Genomic DNA, 18974 nt, shown 5'->3' with positions numbered 1-18974 from the left:
TATCTTCAGACACAGAATCCTCATCTTTATTTGTGTAGGTGTTTGAATTTTGAAAATCGAGGTATGACCAGTATAAAGTAAAATGTATAAATCTTAATTGTACAGCTTAATGTGTGTCTCTTCCCCTCAGTTTCCCTCCCCTCTTGCCCCTCCCAACTACCAGCTATTTCCAGCTCAAAATAGAGTATGTTTCTGGTACCCCAGAAGGTTCTTTTGTGTCCATTCCTCCCCCCCACCACCCAGTGTATGTGCTGCTGAAGCGAGCACTTTTATATCCATTCCTAATCAGTAATATTTTCACCTCTCCGCTAGAACCACTGTACTTTTAGTTTAAAGTTTATTTCTTTATTTTTTAAGAGCGTGAACGCAAGTGGGGGAGGGGCAGAAGGAGAGGGGAACAGAGGATCTGAAGCAGGCTGTGTACTTCATATAAATGGAATCTGGAGTATAGTTTCTTTCGGTAGCTGACAGCTTTTGCCCAATGCAATGTCATGTGATTCATCCACATGTGATTTATCATTAATCAACAGTAAATGAAATCCGGGGTGCCTGGGTGGCTCAGCGGGTTAAGGGGCTGACTCTTAATTCTGGCTCAGGTCGGGATCTCAGGATTGTAGCATCGAGCCCCGTTCTCTGCCACACCCCCGCTCGTTCGTTCTCTCTCTCTCTCTCTCAATAAATAACTTAAAAAATAAATGAAGCCCATATTTGTTTTATTCGTGGGGTTGTTTTTAGGTCCTTTTAGGAGTATTAAACAGTACATGAGAAATCAGTCCAATTTTAAGAGTCCTGTGTGAGGTACCCAAGGTAGGAAATGCATATGGCTGACCATGACATAGAAAGTGCAGAGGAAAACTCCTGATGATGTGCTGTGGCTGCCCTGGTACCAGGCTTTGTGTGGAAGGAATGAGACCTGTACCTTGGAAAGTGGCTGGACCTCAGGCAGATGGGCACTAGAGTTTGGGCTAAGGGATGGAGCAGGTCAAGGAGGCACTTCCTGAATGTCTGGCCCTGCAACCTTTGAGATATTTCCCACTTTGGAAAGGTTCTTTGGACAGTGGGTATGGCATTGCAGTAGGATGTTGGCCATGTAGAACTGAGGGTCAGGAGGGAGATCTGGGCTGGAGAAAATGAACACAAAACTGGTTGTAGCTGTGGAAGTGGACTGGGGCTCCTGGCTGGAACTCTAGAGTGGTGGGGTTCACCCGGGATGGTTGTCAGAATTGCTCATAAAACTCGTGGAAATACGGTGGCTGGGCCTACCTGGAAGCTTTGATGGGTGTTCTGGGGTCACAGCAGTCACTTGGATTTTTGTTTATTTATTTTGAGAGAGAGAGCATGTGAGCTGGGGAGGGGCAGAGAGAGGAGAGAATCTGCCTGATGTGGGGCTCAAACTCACAAACCAGGGGACAGTGACCTGAGCTGAAATCAAGAGTTGGACTATTAATTGACTAAGCCACCCAAGCGCCCTGCTATTTGGATTTTTAAAAATGCCTCTATTTATTCTAATGTACTTTCCCTCCCCATGCTGCAGGTTAGAATCAGTAAGGAAAATGGGTCTTGAGCTCCCCTCTAGGACACAGTCAAATCCCAGGAGAGTCAGAAGATGGAAATGTTGACACCTGGCTAGGCAAGAGAGCGGTATTGAATGTGTCTGGTTTCCAAAGTGGTCATGATGTCCCTGCTTAAACACTTCCAGAACAGAGAGCTTGCCAGTTTCCCAGGCAGCCGTTTTTGGAAGATCGGAAAAGCTTTTTGGTAAAACAAGCCAAACTGTCTCCTTGTGTAGCTTTCACAGAGTGGGCTTTGCTTTTGCAGAGTGGGCTTCATATCTCCCTGGTTTCCTTTTCCCATGCTGAACCTCCCCAGTGCTTACTCCTCCTGTGGAGTTTTCAGAGCCTCTGTTACCATCGTCTTTCAATTGGTCCTCTTTCCACTATTGCTCTTCAAATAAGACATCCCCCAAATTAGGCATTTTTTGACGAGCACGAAGTAGAGTGGGACCATTTACTCCTCTCTTGTTACAAAGATAATAATATACTTCTGTCTTTTTTGAGGGGGAGTGGAGGGATCACAAGTGTAGATCTTACATGTGCCTTTAGTTCATCTTGGATTCATCCTATTCTTTGAGCCCCTGGATGTTAACTTTGATCTGGCCCACCCTCCCAGCTGTCGTTTTGCCAGCGTGATGAGCAAATTTGATCCTCCCCAAGGAGAAGAGGAAGCAGAGCCTCCGAGCCAGGCTGAAGCAGTGCCTCAATGTCCCAATCTCATGACTCCCATAATGTGCTGAGTTCTGAGCTGACAGAGAAGATCAGATTCAAATATTTAATCAATAGTTGGCTAATGAGTTGTCTTCTGTGGCTAAAATAAAATTGCCTTTGCACCCCAGGAGATGTTTACTAGGGAGTTTTAGGGGTCCTGCCTCTTCCTGTACCTTACAGAAGCAGTTACACTAAACTTGCACCAAAGTGATTTGCCATTTTGGGTGCTTCCTATGGATTCTTACACGTATTTGCTTACAGCAAATCGCACTTCTTGGAAAGTCCCTGCTCTGAGTATTTACTTTTAGTCCTGTAAACTATATGCTTGGAGTTGCACATAGCACTGACTGAGCCAGCCAGGCACCCCCAAAACATTCTTATTTTGAAATATTGGAAGATCTAAGGCAGCAGCTTGAGATTTACAACAGACTAGTTGGTGGTTAGACATTAGATTATCATGCTTTTCAGTGTATCAGCAATATCCTTTCTGAATAGGGATGAAGAGGAGTGGCATTGTAACTCCAAATTAGCTGAGGTTCTAATGGCAGAATAAACAGTGTAATCTTAATGTTTCTTGAATAGTATAATTTTCTGAATGATGACATATTTTTGTTTTGCTTTGTACAACCAGATCTGTGACTTCTTTAAAGGCATTGTTTTTAAACTTTCTCCACCTTTCTGTGTATGCTGTAGCACAGTGCTTGCTTCCTGGTAGGTGCTCAGACTTTTTTTTGTTGCTTCCTTCTATCCCCCCAGAGCGAACCACCGGGGGGGGGCGGGGGGGGGGGGGGGGAGAGAAAATCCCAAGCAGACTCCATGCTGTCAGTGCAGAGCCAGATGCAGGCTCCAGCCCATGACCGTGAGATCATGACCTGAGCCAAAATCAAAGAGTTGGATACTTAACCGACTGAGCCACCCAGGGGCCCCAAATTCTCTTTAAAGTCTTGGTGTCTTCAGTACTCAACCAGAAGCATGTCTGTGGAGTGATGTCTGAGGATGACCTAACCGGGTCCTAACTCCGGTTCACCCTCCAGGATCACCGGGTTGGTAGAGGGCGGTTGTCAGTGGAGCTCCTCTGGATCCAAGAGCAAATTCATGTTGGAGAAGGATATTATCGCTCCAGTGTCAGATTGCCCATTTTCCCTCCGTTCTCTCAATTCTGACTCCCGCTAAAATCACTTTAGTAGCACTAGGAGGAGTATTTTCTACCTTGGCATAATCATCTAGGCACTAGTCTAATTTTTTTTTAAACATTTTATTTTGAGAGAGAGAGCGTGCGTGTGCGAGAATCAGGGAGGGGCAAAAAGCGAGAGGGAGAGAGAGAGAGAGAGAGGGAGAGAGAGAGAGAGAGAGAGAGAGAGAATCCTAGGCAGGCTCTGTACTATGAGTACAGAGCCTGATGCGGGGCTCAAACCCATGAACCGTGAGATCATGACCTGAGCCAAAATTAAAAGTTGGACACTTAACCAACTGAGCCACCCAGGTGCTCCACCACTAGTCCAATTTTTAATTAAAACTATCTTCCATCTAAAACTAATTCACCAAGGTTCCCTTCTCTCATTTCCAAGTAGATGATTTCAGTCATGTGCATCTTTGTTTTTGCATTAACTTCCATGGATGCTATTCAAAAGACAAAACAAAACTACTTATGTGCCATGACTTACTTGTCTTAAGAGCTAATGACACCGATACCCGTCCCAGGAGAAATCTGCTCCAGAGTGAAGTGAGAGCAAGGGGAGATGCTTAATTCACAGATGGTTTGTGGACACATTCACTTCAGCACATACACTAAAATTGGAATGATGCAGAGAAGATTAGCATGGCCCCTGCCCAAGGATGACCTACAGGTTCATGACGGTTCACTGTTTAATAAAGTAGTTTGTGCACAAAGCACATGCTTCCCTCTGAGCAACACTGGTATAAATCTGTAGAGGTGTTCAAATCTACATAAGGCCCACAGGTATTTTATTTCTTATTTAGTATTTCTGTGACCAAATAGTTTACCTTAAAATCTTGTGATGTCCCATTTATTTTTTTTCCTTTTTTGAGAGAGAGAGAGTGCTCAAGTGAGTGAGAGGCAGAGAGAGAGAGAGAGAGAGAGAGAGAGAATCCCACAAGGGTCAGAAAGAGAGAAAGCAGGGCTCGTGTTTTTGTTTTTGTTTTAACCCGAAGTGGGGCACGAGCTCACTCAAAGTGGGGCTCATGCTCACCCCATGTGGGGCTCAAACTCACGAACTGTGAGATCATGACCTGAGCTGAAGTCAGGTGTTTAACAACAGAGCCACCCAGGTGCCCTGCGATATCCCATTTCTTCGAAACGGCTTCATTTAAGAGGATACGGTATCAAAATTAAAAAAAAAAATGCACGTTATCAAATGAAGTATTCAGTGGCCTGTATGTGTTGTTTTTGGAGGGAATGAGGCCGAATCTTCATGGAACAGCTGGCCGGATCTAGTTTCCTGGGGTGGTGGCGAGGCAGGGGACTGAGAAGAGAGTCCTGGATGCTATGGAGAGGAGTCCACTCCTGAAATGCTTGTTTTAGCCATTGTTATGTCTTCTAAAATTATTTAATTGTAGAAAACAAAAACAAAAAACAGAACATGGTGCTGTTTTAGGAACATACATCTAGCTTAAAAACTTTTTCCATTTTTAAAAAAATTAAAAAAATTAAAAAAAAAATTTTACTTTCAAGAGAGAGAGACACACACACAGAGCATGAGTGGGGAAGGGGCAGAGAGAGAGAGAGAGAGGGAGACAACAGGATCGGAAGCAGACTCCAGCCTCTGAGCTGTGAGCACAGAGCCCGACACGGGGCTCAAACTCATGAACCTTGAGATCATGACCTGAGCCAAAGTCAGAAGCTTAACCAACTGAGCCACCCAGGTGCACCCCCCCCCCCCAATTTTTCTCTTTTTAACTGGAATCTCATTGTCGGAGGAGGAGATCTTGGGATATGCCTACTTACAAAATTTCTGAATGTAATGTTTACTAGACAATTATTTTTGAGGTTATTTGTGGCATAGGTGTGTATGCATCTGATGGTGATGAACAGGTACGTACCGGACTTTTAAGTACTTGCTAAGTACTTTGGAAGATGTAGAAGGAATGTAAGACTTTTTTTAAGATTTATTTTAAAGTAGTCTCTACATCCAACGTGGGGCTAGAACCCACAACCCTGAGATTGAGAGTCCCACACTCCACTGACTGAGCCAGCCAGGTGCCCCTGGAATGGAAGACTGTTAACGAGATACTAACTTTGAGATGGCATAATGGGAAGGAGTGGGGTCCTAGTACTAATGGGGATAGGATTTCTGGGTCTGTGAATATTGTAAATTTAGATCTTGGGAATGGTTGTATACATTGTGAATATACTAAAACCACCGACTTGTGTGCTTCACGTGGGTGAATTTTATGGTTACGTGAGTTATATCTAAATAACTTTAAAAAAGAGATGTTACTAATTTTTAGCGCAGAGAAGATTCCCGAATTGCTTGTGATTTCCTGCTTTCCTTTTTCCATTTGCCAGATCTCCCAAAGTAGTTGAAATGAAAGATAAAGAACCTTTAACGCTCTTATCTTCTGGTGGTAAGGAAATGCTGAGTGGCCCTGAATTTGTGCAGTGAATGTTGTTTACACAAGCCTGTGTCTTTTAGCCCAGAGACCAGAAAAAACAGGCTGAAGGCTCGCTTGAGCAAAAAGCGATCAGAGAAATGGGCCTGTCTGCCCTTTGGAAAATCTGGGACTTCATGATATTGGTCCCTTAATTTACGGACCATTCCAGGCTGTCAACAAAGTAGTTGTCTAAAGTAAAATCCTGACACATGCTCTAATGTGGATGAACCGTGGAGACCTTAAGCTAAGGCACAAAAAGACAAATGTTACAGGATTCCACTTACATGAGCTACCTAATGTAGGGAAATTTATAGAGATAAAGTAGAATGGTGGTTGCCAGAGGCTGGGGGAGAGAAAAAGAGGGAGATACAACAGATACAGAGTTTCAGTTCGGGAAGGTGAAAGCAGCCTGGAGATGGGTGTTGGTATGTTGCAGAGCTGTGTGAAACTGTACTTAATGCCCCTGAACTGTACACTTAAAAATCAGTAAAATGAGGGGTGTCTGGCTGGCGTAGTAGAGCGTGTGACTCTTGATCTCATGGTCAGTTTGAGCCCCAGGTCGGGTGTGGAGTTTACTTTAAAAAATGGGTAAAATGTGGGGTGCCTGGCTGGCTCAGTCAGTAGAGCTGGCAACTCTTGATCTTGGGGTCATGAGTTCAAGCTCCACATGGGGTGTAGAGCTTACCTAAAATTAAAAGAAAATGGGTAAAATGTTAAATTCTTTTTTTATAAAGTATTTTTTTTATCTTTTTAAAATGTTGATCTTTTTTTTTTCCTAAATATTGTTTTTAAACATTTATTTATTTTTGAGACAGAGAGAGACAGAGTATGAACGGGGGAGGGTTAGAGAGAGGGAGACACAGAATCTGAAACAGGCTCCAGGCTCTGAGCTGTCAGCACAGAGCCCGACGCGGGGCTCAAACTCACGGACCGTGAGATCATGACCTGGGCCGAAGTCGGCCGCTTAACCGACTGAGCCACCCAGGCGCCCCTAAAATGTTTATCTTGAGAGAGAGAGAGAGAGAGAGAGAGAGAGAGAGAGAGAGCGCGTTCATGCAGGGGAGGGGCAGAGAGAGAGGTAGAGAGAGAATCCCTAGCAGGCTTCATGCTCTCAGCGCAGAGCCTGACTCGGGGCTTAAACTCAACGAACCGTGAGATCATGACCAGAGCCAAAACCAAGAGTCCAAGGCTTAACCGCCTGAGCCACCCAGGCACCCCTAAGACTTACTTTTAAGTAATCTCTACACCCAGCATGGAAAATTTGTAATCTCGAGATCAAGAGTCACATGCATTACTCACTGAGCCAGCCAGGTGCTCCTAAAATTTTAAATTCTATGTTATGTATATTTAAACACACACACACACACACACACACACACACACACACACACGCACACACACACGCACACAGAGAGAAATTAATTAAGAGTAAAATCACTTTGGAAGAAAAGAGAGTGGGACACGGCACCTGAATTCTCCACCAGACTGAGCACTGGTTCCAGTAGCTTTAGCTTCTGCCACTATCCCGAGTATGTGTGAGGGACGAACCAGATGCTCAGCGAGGTCTCCACGTACTTACTGTACCTTCCTTCTGATCCTCCCACCTGTCATTCCTGGAGCATCTCCTGTGTCCCAGAAATTGAGCTCTGCCCTGGAGAAAGGTAAACATGTGCCCCGAGGCGTTGATAATCCCGAGGGAGGTTGGGAGAGATGCTTTTGCTTTTTGCCAAGTGTCCCATCGCATAGTGTGCTCATCTGTGGTAGTAAGTGTGGGTGGCACTATTTAGGTAGTATTTGGGGGGTGGCAGTGAAATGTCTGGAACCCGGTTTAAAGTAGTCAAATCAGTACATAGCTGACATTTGATGCCCACAGATGCACTCTTAAAAAAGACAGTGTCAGTAGAAGAGTAAGACTTGTTTATAGCCTGAAAATTCATCATGGAAGAAAGAAGTCCTCATGGTGCCAGAGGAGCTGTGCACTTTTGTGAGGAGCCACCAGGATGAGGAAGAGGCAGACTTACCTGACGGCTCTCCTGTTTCCTGGGGGCAATACAAGGCCAGACACCCTGCTAGTTCCTTCAGGAACTGACGGGGCAGTCAGTGGAGGACACAAGAATACAAACCCGAAGCGAAACATGTTTACAGTGTCCTGTAACCACATAGCGTAGACTGGGTGGCATATAAACCCCAGGATTTTATGTCTCACAGTTCTAGCGGCTTAGAAGGCCAAGACGAGGGCCGTGCACGTTGGGTGTCTGGTGAGGGCCTGCTTCCTGCTTCACAGCAGTATTTTGCTGTGTCCTCCCTGGTGCTCACAGGGGCGGAGGAGCTCTCTGGAGTCTTTTCTGAGGGCACTAATCCCTCAGGAACCTGATCAAGTCCCACAACCCCACCTCCTAATACCATCTCACTGGGGATTAGCACTTCAACATACAAGTATCAGGAGGATGCAAACATTCAGTCTGTAGCACAGAAGCAATATATAATTAGTTGAAAATTGATTTGCTAAGAACAAATGACGGAAGGGAAACATGAAAGTCTGATGGGTCATTGATGATGAGCTTGGACAGTCTAGTTTCAAAACACACTTTATATGCTGTCAGTGTTTTTAGGGAGAGCTCATTCTCAGAGGCGGTCTTCATCTGTTAAATAAATTCTTTACCAGGGAGGAGGAGGAGGTGAGGGAGGAGGTAGGGAGGTGAAGGGAGGCAAGGATGTGATATTTTTGGAACAGCTTGAAATACAAAGTAATTTCCTGATAAGATTAGTTCTTCTTAAGCGAAACCCCAACTGTGGTCACTCGCTTAGTAATGAAGAAGTCCACGCAAACTGGACAGGCTTAGAAAAACTGGGTCCCTAGCTCTTGTGCTGAATTTCCAGGTCATGTCCTACGCCCACTTGAAGTTCACTTCTGGATCAGGGAGGCATCAGTTTTTGTGGAGTACTTTATTTTGATTTGATTTGTTTGTGAATTTCATAAGTAAATTTCCCTGTCACTTTTCCATATGGAAAAGCACTTATTCAGAATAGAGCAAATTTTGAAAGGAAGTATAGAAAAACCAATGCTAGGGCACCTGGGTGGCTCAGTTGGTTAAGCGCCTGACTTTGGCTCAGGTCATGATCTCACGGTTCATGAGACTGAGCCCTTTGTGGGGCTCTGTGGAGCCTGCTTGGGATTCTCTCTCTCCCACTCTCTGTGCCCCTCTGTCATCACGCTCGCTTTCTCTCTCAAATAAACTTTAAAAAAAGGAATGAAAAACGCTAAGAATTAGGTATTATTAACAATGCTCCTGTAAACAAATTCTGGGTTTTTTTTTTCCCTGGAAAAGGGACACTAGAAAATAATTACACTAAAAGCAATACTTCTTTCCACTTGCTAATTCCATTATCATTCACAGTTACATTTAGAAGCTGTTGTAACAGGCATTTAAAAGGAAATTATTAAAGAGCTATCTTATTGTGTTTAAGGGTATGAATACTGAGTCTGTGTTGGCTTGTATTATAAGGAAACTGTTGCCTAAACCTGGCTAGGTACTGTTAGGGACAGATACAATTTCATATTTCTTAAGTAAGTTTCTACTTGGTCATTAATCTGATTTCTTGACCTTTAAGGAGTAGGTCACAAATCATTTCTTTTGTTTTTTTGTTTTTTTGTTTTTTAAATAGGCTATGATACTGTCATTTATTTTATATTTTAAATGCAGGGAAACGTCTTTAAAATATGTTTTCCCTGGTGACTAAGATAATACATGCTCAATGCACAATAGTTGGAAGTTAGGAAAAAAATGGAGAAGTTTCTGGAAAATCTCTTCCTTTCAGGCAGTCTGTTTCAGGATAACTGCTGCGTGTGTTTTGACCAAGCTGATTCCCTGTTGGTTTGCTTTCATCCAGCCTAGCCACCCCTTCTGCTTTGGAGGATGTATTTGGAGAGGGGCTTGTCAGGGTATACCACTGTCCTTTTCCTGCCTCCTGTCTGGTCTCTTGAATGTGGAGGATTTGGGAGGCAGTCATCTGGCCTTACCCCGTCAACTTCCTGTCTTCTCCATGGGTGCACAAGGAGCTTTATTTTGCATTTGTTAAATGTTAAAGTCAACAGGGGGCACCTGTCGTTGGAACCCGGGACTGTTGATCTCGGGGTTGTGAGTTTGAGCTCCTTTTGGGGGTAGAGCTTAAAAATAAAATCTTAAAAAACAACAACAACAACAAACCAACCCATTGAAGTCAACAGAATATACTGCAGCAACCCTGTACTTGTGAATGTGTGTTCTCGGGGTTTGTTTCTAAATCTGGGGCAATCAGAAGGCTTTCTGTACAAGGGAAGAGCCCTCCAGTGGTAGGCATTGGGTTCAGATTCTGGCTCCACGATGCACTGGAATTGTAGCCGTGACAAACAAGCTCAACTTGGTTTTCTCATTAATAATAGCGTTCTTTAGATAAAATTATGTGATTGACTTGATGCATAACAGGCTACCTCCATTGATGGTGTACCCACCAAAACCTGTTTCTTTCATTCAGCAGTGTTTGTGGAGCATCACCTGCATGCCAGGCCTTGCCCTTGGTACTGGACACCAAAACAGAGAAAAGAATACCCTGTCCACAGGGAGCTCAGAAGGCAGTAATAAACAAGATAATTGCCTGAAATACATGATACATTAAGTAGTGATAGGTACCAAGGAGAAAAGAGTACAAGCGTAAAAGAGGTCTGTGTATGTGTGCAGGTGTTAGGGGAAAGGAGGAAATAATTCAGTTATTTAACCTGCAATGTAGCTGCATGTTGTTTCCATGTGTAATGGATCTTGATACTCCAATTGGAGGCCAGAACTTGTCCCTTTGTGGAGGTGGAACTTCCTTGATGCCCCGGCATGGTGTTTTCGGGAGGAAGTGGTGGGTTCTGATCCTGCCTGGCTGGGAGTGCAGGTTCCAGTAACGAAGGGTTTGAGAGGTACGTGCATGTGTGGTCTTTGGATCTATCCTGGAAAGTGCTTAGAATAGTGTCAAGCATTCAATAAATTTTAGTTATTATATGTTAACACTGTTTAGCTATTGTCTCCTGTTATAAAACTCAAAAGTTTTAAATAGAAACCAGAGGGGCCACTTTCTTGGAAAAAGTGCCTGGTGCTAGAAGCAGTAATTACGCAAGTGTTAGATTTGGAGCACAGATATGATGTGGACCCTCCTCCTCCCGATTTCCCACTCTCTCATCTTTTTTCCCCTTTCAGCCCTTGCGGCCATTTGGAGGAATAGATTTTTAAGGCAGGAGCCATGGTTAATGTATGTAACAGAGGCTGTGTGTTACTTAACGTCTGTTGAATCAATAGGCGAAAGGAACAAGCACATTCTCAAAGCACAGTCAAGTTTCTAAAAATGTACTTCGATAAAGGGATGAGGATAAGAGACTGTAGTAAAGGTGTGGTGCATGCTGATTGATGGAAAGACAAGAACAGTGCTTTTCCTAAACTTGAGCCATATCTTATTGAGCGACTAAATATGGGTTTTGGAGAGTAATGGAATTCCATTCAGGGATGTGAGCTTATTCTGTGTGATGGTATACCGTCAATTTCTCGTTCTCAGTGATGCTTTTTTAGTTTAAGAAATAAGGGTTGGGGCGCCTGGGTGGTTCTGTCAGTTGAGCGTCCGACTTCAGCTCAGGTGGTGATCTCACGGTTTGTGGGTTCGAGCCCCGTGTCGGGCTCTGTGCTGACAGCTCGGAGCCTGGAGCCTGCTTCCGATTCTGTGTCTCCCTCTCTCTCTGCCCCTCCCCTGCTCATGCTGTGTCTCTCTCTGTCTCAAAAATAAATTAAAAAAAAAAAATTAAAAAAATAGAAAAAAAAAAAGAAATAAGGATTTCTACTACTGGTATTAAAAAATTAAATTTTACTGAAGGTTACTGCTAATTATTTCAGTTCTCTATACGTCATGTCTGCCCCAGTTTAGTAGTGGTCACCAAGTCAGTTTTAATAGTAAATAAATGTCCACTGAAGATATTACAGGGACACCTGGGTGGCTCAGTTGGTTAAAGCGTCCGACTCTTGACGGTTCAGGTCACGATCCCACGGTTTGTGAGTTCCAGCCTTGTGTTGGGCTCTGTGATGACAGCACAGAGCCTTCTTGGGATTCTCTCTCTCCCTCTCTGCCCCTCTCCCACTCATGATCTTTGTCTCACTCTAACAAAATAAATAAACTTAAAAAAAAAAAAAAAGAAAATATTAGAACTATCCCCTCTCCCTAAAAAAATCAGAGGCCCAGAATTAAAAGACACAGTGCTCTCTGTTGGTTATGGTATTTTGCGAGCTAAAATATCCTCTACAATTAGAAAAGCAATGAAGTACAGTGGAAAGTTTAGCATGGCTCTAGATGTCAGCCTCTTCCTCAACCATTGCATAAAATTTGAGGCTAATCTTAGTGCGTCTCTGTTTTCTCACACGTGAAGTAAATGTAATGATCTCAAAAGGTGGTGGCGATGATTTGATGGGTTAATGTAGGTGTAAGTGTCAGACACAAGGTAGATGTTAAAATTAAATCTGGTTGATTTGGCTTTTGTGAGGAAGGAAATTTGTTCTTTCCTGATGTTGACTTTGAAAGCCCTCAGTCAGGTTGCCCCATTGATAAACATTAATTTTTATGTTAGATTAAAAAAAAAATTTTTTTTTTAATGTTTATTTTTGAGACAGAGACAGAGCATGAACGGGGGAGGGGCAGAGAGAGAGAGGGAGACACAGAATCTGAAACAGGCTCCAGGTTCTGAGCTGTCAGCACAGAGCCCGACGCGGGGCTCGAACTCACGGACCATGAGATCATGACCTGAGCCGAAGTCGGACGCTTAACCGACTGAGCCACCCAGGCACCCCTCTGTTAGATTTTTATTTTTTTTTTTTATCTGGGGGTGGGGAGGGGCAGTGGGAGAGAGAGCATGAATCTTAAGCAGGCTCCTTACTCCTCACAGAGCCCGACACGGGGCTCAATCCCATGACCCTGGGATCATGACCTGAGCCAAAATCAAGAGTTGGATGCTCAACTGACTGAGCCACCCCGGTGCCCCTTTAATGTTCAGTTTTAATCTAATGTTACCGTTAAACACTGGCTTTAATAATACTGCTAAGCGGGGGCACCTGGCTGGCTCAGTTGGTAGAGCATGCAACTCTTGATCTCGGGGTTGTGAGTCCCAGCCTGCGTTGGGTGTAGAGATTACTTAGAAAAATAAAATCTTTTTTTTTTTTTAATTAAAAAAATTTTTTTTTTTTAACGTTTATTTATTTGTGAGACAGAGAGAGAGACAGAGCATGAACGGGGGAGGGGCAGAGAGAGAGGGAGACACAGAATCGGAAACAGGCTCCAGGCTCTGAGCCATCCGCCCAGAGCCGGACGCGGGGCTCGAACTCACAGACCGCGAGATGGTGACCTGAGCTGAAAGTCGGACGCTTAACTGACTGAGCCACCCAGGCGCCCCAGAAAAATAAAATCTTAAAACAGAATGCTGCCAATCGCTGTCATGGGAATGATGATGACCGTAGGCAGCCTGACACTGTGAAGGGCTTCATGTGTGTTAGTTACCCCGGTGGCTCGAAACGGGGACACTCTGAGGGCATGTATTTCTGTGATGATCTTTTTGCTGACAAGAAGCAGATTAAGAGATTTAGAAAGTAAGAAAAGTAGGGAAAGAAAAATGTTAAGAGATCACTTTTTGTTGGTCCAGACAACATGAGTTAAAAAGTCATGGGAGGTTGCTGATAACAGTTGGCAGTTAAGAACTTTCTTTTGGAAGCAGTTCAGTGTTTTGCGGGACAGAAGCCAGGTCTTTGCTCCGCCTGCCCCTACAACAGCTAACCGTGCTTCATGCACACAGTGTTGGGTTTTTCGAATGCCAGTTGAACGGAATCCCACAGGTTGGGTGTAGTTACATGGTCTCCCTGAAAATTCCCGGAGAGTTTCTGTGTTTTCCTCTAAATTGATCTGTCCACCCGGGAAACAACTGGCTTATGGCTATTAGTTCCCACAGGAATGAGACAGCCGGGCCTGTAATCTCTGTTCTGCAGGGAAGGAAGTAGGCTGGAAAATGACAGCAGACAGCTTGGTCACCAGACGCTCTGGGCAGGCCTGAGACGGTCACGATGTGTGTCACCTTCTCCGTCTTCGGGATTCCTGATGTTGGGGTTCTCCAGGCAGCTGGGAACTTGGGGTGAATCAGCAATTGGCTGTCCTTACACCTAGCAGTTTAGAACTTTTGATACACCGGATACTCTAGTTACCTGGAAAGGAAGATTCTAAGTTCTAGAATGCAACATTATTTTTTGTCTCCTTTTGTGCTTCCTCTTTGAATGTTGACATTTTAGTGAATATGGAGAGAAGTTGATTTAACAGTTTTTCTTAAAATAAGACCAAAGAGACATAACATACCAATATGAGCCCCCTGAGTAGATAAGAAATGGCTGTAAAAGATTATTTCTGGAACAGATGGGGAACTCTTACTATGAAAGGGATATTAAGAAGTTCTTACCGGGGCGCCTGGGTGGCGCAGTCGGTTAAGCGTCCGACTTCAGCCAGGTCACGATCTCGCGGTCCGTGAGTTCGAGCCCCGCGTCGGGCTCTGGGCGGATGGCTCAGAGCCTGGAGCCTGTTTCCGATTCTGTGTCTCCCTCTCTCTCTGCCCCTCCCCCGTTCATGCTCTGTCTCTCTCTGTCCCAAAAATAAATAAACGCTGAAAAAAAAAAAAAAATAAAAAAAAAAAAAAAGAAGTTCTTACCGATTTTTCTTAGGTATGATGGAGGTGGCTTTGATTATGTAGGAGAATGGCCTTCCTCAGAGATTCATGCTTAGGGATAGAGGGGTAGAGGGTCATCATGTCTGCAATGGAGAAATGGTTCTGCAAAATAAATAACGTTCACTCCCTACACAGGGCTGGAATTGAGTGCACGGAGGGCAGGGACCACATCTGCCCTAGCGCCTGACACATAGTAGCACGCATAGTATTTGCTGAGCGGGAAGCCATTCCCCAGAAACCAGCCAGCGCCGTTTCGCCTGCTTCTTCCCCTTCCCTGGGCTCTTCAAGGGCAGGGTCTATCTTTGAACCTTCCCGAAGCACCTTGCGCAGTCCTGGGCACTCATTTAATCTCTGTCGAATGAATGGGAAAAATGTGAATAGCAGCACCATTTGAAAGTAATAGCAGTGACCATTTCAAAGTGAGCTGTTTTGTTTTCCTTGCAGACTTACTGACTGGCAGGAACCCAAGAATGGGGGGCATTCTGTCTGTTGGGCTCCTCATGGGTGTTTTCAGAAAATAAGGCCGAGTTTGTTACAGATCTGACAAGGGAGCGGCAGGGCATTGGGTGGTCCAGTTCAGATCTCCAAGACTGATGTATTTTTGCAGAAAATAAGCAGGTGCCACTGTGTGTAGTGAAAGCTGAGCTTTCTGGAACTTCCCATCCCAAACTTTGGAATTTGGTTTGCTCTTGGGCTGGGCCAGAGGCTTTAAGAGGCTAGTGGGTAGGCTTGGGGTTGCTGTCAGGTTAGGAAGTGTTGTTTAAGCTGTTGGGTGATTTGGGGAAGGGAAGGAAAACTTACCATTTTGTGCTAATTTGTTGCCTATTGCTCATACTCCTTTACATTGTTCAGTGCTTTTTTTTTTTTTCCCCTCAAGAAATGCAACGTGAAATGATCGCTGTAGTGAACTTTCTTCCCTGAGTGCTAAGCAAATACCTTCAGTGTTTAGGCATAGAATGGAATTCGTTACAGAGTGCTGTTTATTTTCTGTTTAGGAGGAAAGAGCTGGAGCACAAAGGAAGGAAAACCATTTACTTGCTATGTGAATTTGAAATTTCTTCCTTTCTTTTTTCTGTCTTCTGAGACGTTCAGAGTGGTTAACTGAAACAGACTTCTAAAAATACCCGTTAGCACAGCAAGTATTTTCTCCGTCTAAAATTAGCTGATTTGAGCTATGTAGTCTGGTTTTCTAAATCCTTCCATCAGGTGCTCTAGCCGCTTCTCTCTGTCGTTTTACGAGCTGTGGGTAACATGTTTGGGGGATGCAAACTAGGAATGACTTTATCTTTTATACAAAAATTTACAAGTACCTGAGGTGAGTTCCAGCTTCGGGCTCACTCTTCCAGGAGGCCTTCCCAAGGTGTTTCCTGTGCTTTCTTTTCTTATGAAAGAGAGAAAGAGTGAGGGGGCGGGGGTGGGGGAGATGGAGTGGGGAGGAGGGGCAGAGAGAGAGAGAGGATCCCAAGGTGGCTGCATTCACCACGGACCCCCACAAGGGGCTCAGTCACGACTTGAGCCGAAATCAAGAGTTGGATGCTTAAGCAACAGACTGAGCCCCCCCCCGGGGCGCCCGCCCCCCCGCACCCCTCCTGTGCTCTCTTTCATCTCACCTGTCGTTCTCAATAGCTCAGCTTTCCGTGTCCCACCCCTGTCCTACCCCGAAGGGCAGAACCTGTGCTCTGCTCGCTGTTCTATCCCAGTGCCTCATACAACTATTTGCTTAATATTTAGGCACCTAACAAATATTTGTCCACCGTTAAAAAGTTGGTCCATTTACTGAGCAGAAAGAAAGGGAAATATTATTTGTTGGTGGTGTTGACAAAGAGACCTGTCTCTTCACATGAAAATTAAGGAAGTGGGAACGGAAGAGAAAGGGGGAGAGAAGCTAGTTGGGCTGGGAGTGGCTCAGAATCGTGGCCAGGGTCAGGGTGTAGTGACAGAAGCCCGTTGCCTGACTGAGAGGCTCCTGAGAACACCTCCCTGCCTACCTTTCCTCTGCCTGGGCCGTAGATAGCACTGGGCCTTTCTGAGGTGTGTTTATGTTTGTAAAATACGGTCTGTGCTTTCCAAAAATGTGGTTTCCCTGCCTCATATGGGAAACATTGACTTGGTGAAAGTTAGGTACACTTGGTCAACAGCTTGCACTTGTCCGTTTCTGAAACTGTTTTCCAGTTGTGCGAAAGTGTGCCCTTTGTGTTACAAATTCCTTGAAGGGAGGGGTCCTGGCTTCTCTTTTAAGGAGTAGAATTTCTGTCTTAGAAATGTTCTCATTTTACAGCTCTTGGTATATTCTCGGAGGACCATGTGCCACCCCATTTCCCGGCCTGAGTTCTGGATCAGTTAGTCGAGAAGGAAGACTGGGGTAAGGAAGGTGGAGGCCAAAGTTTGCCTTCATGGCTGACGGCAGAGGAAGCTGGTGTGCAGAATGTGGCTTATTCTTATGGGCAGAGGGCCTTCCCAAGGCTGGCCTCCGGTGCTCTGCTGGGGGTAGTAGCCCCCTCTGCAGGGTGAGCGCAGAACGTTAGCCCCCAGGCGAGGACAGAGGGACAGGGGGACTCCGCGTGCACTCCTGCTTTCTCCTTCCGGACCCACCGATGCTGTTCTCCTCCCTTGTTGAGGAGGCAGACTCACGGGTGGAGAGAGGAGGCCTTCCTTTTCTATTAAGAGGTATGGGGCGCCTGGGTGGCTCAGTCGGTTAAGCATCTGACTCTGGCTCAGGTCATGATCTCACGGTCCGTGAGTTCGAGTCCCGCGTCGGGCTCTGTGCTAACAGCTCAGAGCCTGGAGCCCGTTTCAGACTCTGTGTCTCTCTCTCTCTGACCCTCCCCCGTTCATGCTCTGTCTCTCCCTGTCTCAAAAATAAATAAACATTAAAAAAAATTAAAAAAAAAAAAAAAGAGGTAAGAAAACGGCACCCACAGAGGTGATATCCTTTCTTAAAGTCACACAGCTAGTTGGCAACAGATTTTTCTCCTGGCCTTTAGAAGCCATTTGGAATGCATGGAAAGGGCATGATTTTGGAGCTGGCCAGGCCTCATGTTCACGTGCTACTACCTCTGTGACCTTTGCATTGGTTTATGTATCTGAACAATGGGATTTAACTTCCTACCTCAAGGCCTCTTGGGAGGGTTACAGTAGATCTAACCCATGTTTAATAGCCTGGGCCAGTACTCCCATTTCCCCCTAATCAGCAATGCAAATCTCCCCAGGCCTGTCCACGAGTTCTTTCTCTTAAATCCTGGCTTAGAGTCTCGGGGAAACTTGGTGATGGGGAGGTGGTTCTCAGAGTGGGACTTGGAAATTGAGGGTTTTTTTGTTTTTTTTTTTTAAGCTTATTCATTTTGAGAGGGGGGGGGGGTGGGGAGAGGCAGAGAAAGGGGGAGAATCTCAAGCAGGCTCCACAGAGCCTCTGCGGGGCTCGAACTCCTGAAACCATGAGATCATGACCTGAGCCGAAATCAAGAGTCGGACGCCCAACTGATTGAGCCACCCAGGCATCCTGGAAATTGAGTATTGTAAATTTGATATTTTGGGAGGAAAACAGTTGTTCCTAAGGAAGTACAGTGTTAAATTGGAAAGAATTTCATGTGTCCTATCCACCGTAGAAGAACTTGTGTCACACCTGGAATTGATTTGTAGTCAGGAACTGAACAGTGTGGCCTGTTTAACTTTGGGGAACAAATGCCTTTCAAGTCTTAAATGTTCGTACTTCTTTTCCAGGACGTTCTTTAAGTCTTCTGTTGCTGTGTTAAAGTTGTTTTGTTAAACGGACGAGTGGACTGTTAAAAGGTTCCTGGTTGGGGGGCATTGGTGGGCTAGGTGAAGGGTGAGAGGGGAAACATTCAGATCTGTGGGCAGGGGAGCTGGTCTAGAACATGTGGAATGTGATGGAGTCCTGTCTCCATGTTTCCTGAGGTGTCCTGGATGAAACAGTCTGTGCCGGGCCCTCAGGGACACGGTTGCTGCAGGCGATGCCCCACACAGGGAGAAGAATGCAGCTCTAAGCAGGCGCACATCCGGGCTTGAACACTGTGCGGTGACCTCCTCTTTCCGTGTCCGCTACTTGCTTCCTGTCCAGGTCTTCAGGTTAGTGAATGCTGCTCTGAAGCAGTGTCCACGCCACTGTGATCCACACACATCTGTCTCGACCCCTGATGCTAACGATACGTTCCTTCAACTACGTTCGGTGTCTCTTCTTCCCCCTCAAGTCTGCTTTCTGCTTTTTGTGTGTTTCCAGCCCACACTTGGCAGGCAGAGCTCCCTGCCCGCCCCCCTGCAGGCCATGCCGACCTGGTCTTGGCTGGTGGCTGGTGGAGCCGGCTGGGTCCCTGACCCCCCCC

The 18974-nt window shown here is 45.3% G+C and overlaps 1 protein-coding gene and 1 non-coding gene across 2 annotated transcripts in view; both read left to right on the top strand.

The window, feature by feature from the left end:
* Positions 1-18974, top strand: part of RASSF3 (Ras association domain family member 3) — a 74358-nt gene that overhangs the window by 29996 nt on the left and 25388 nt on the right. The window lies entirely within an intron of this gene.
* LOC121041181 (U6 spliceosomal RNA) lies at positions 4026-4135 on the top strand. Its single transcript, XR_005795606.1, has one exon. It is a non-coding gene; the product is annotated as a U6 spliceosomal RNA (small nuclear RNA).

This window comes from Herpailurus yagouaroundi, unplaced genomic scaffold (assembly GCF_014898765.1).
Source record: "Herpailurus yagouaroundi ecotype Mexico unplaced genomic scaffold, PumYag 182, whole genome shotgun sequence".
NCBI lineage: Eukaryota > Metazoa > Chordata > Mammalia > Carnivora > Felidae > Herpailurus > Herpailurus yagouaroundi.
The sequence above is the reverse complement of the archived record's forward strand: the minus strand, read 5'-3'. Positions and strand labels throughout refer to the sequence as shown.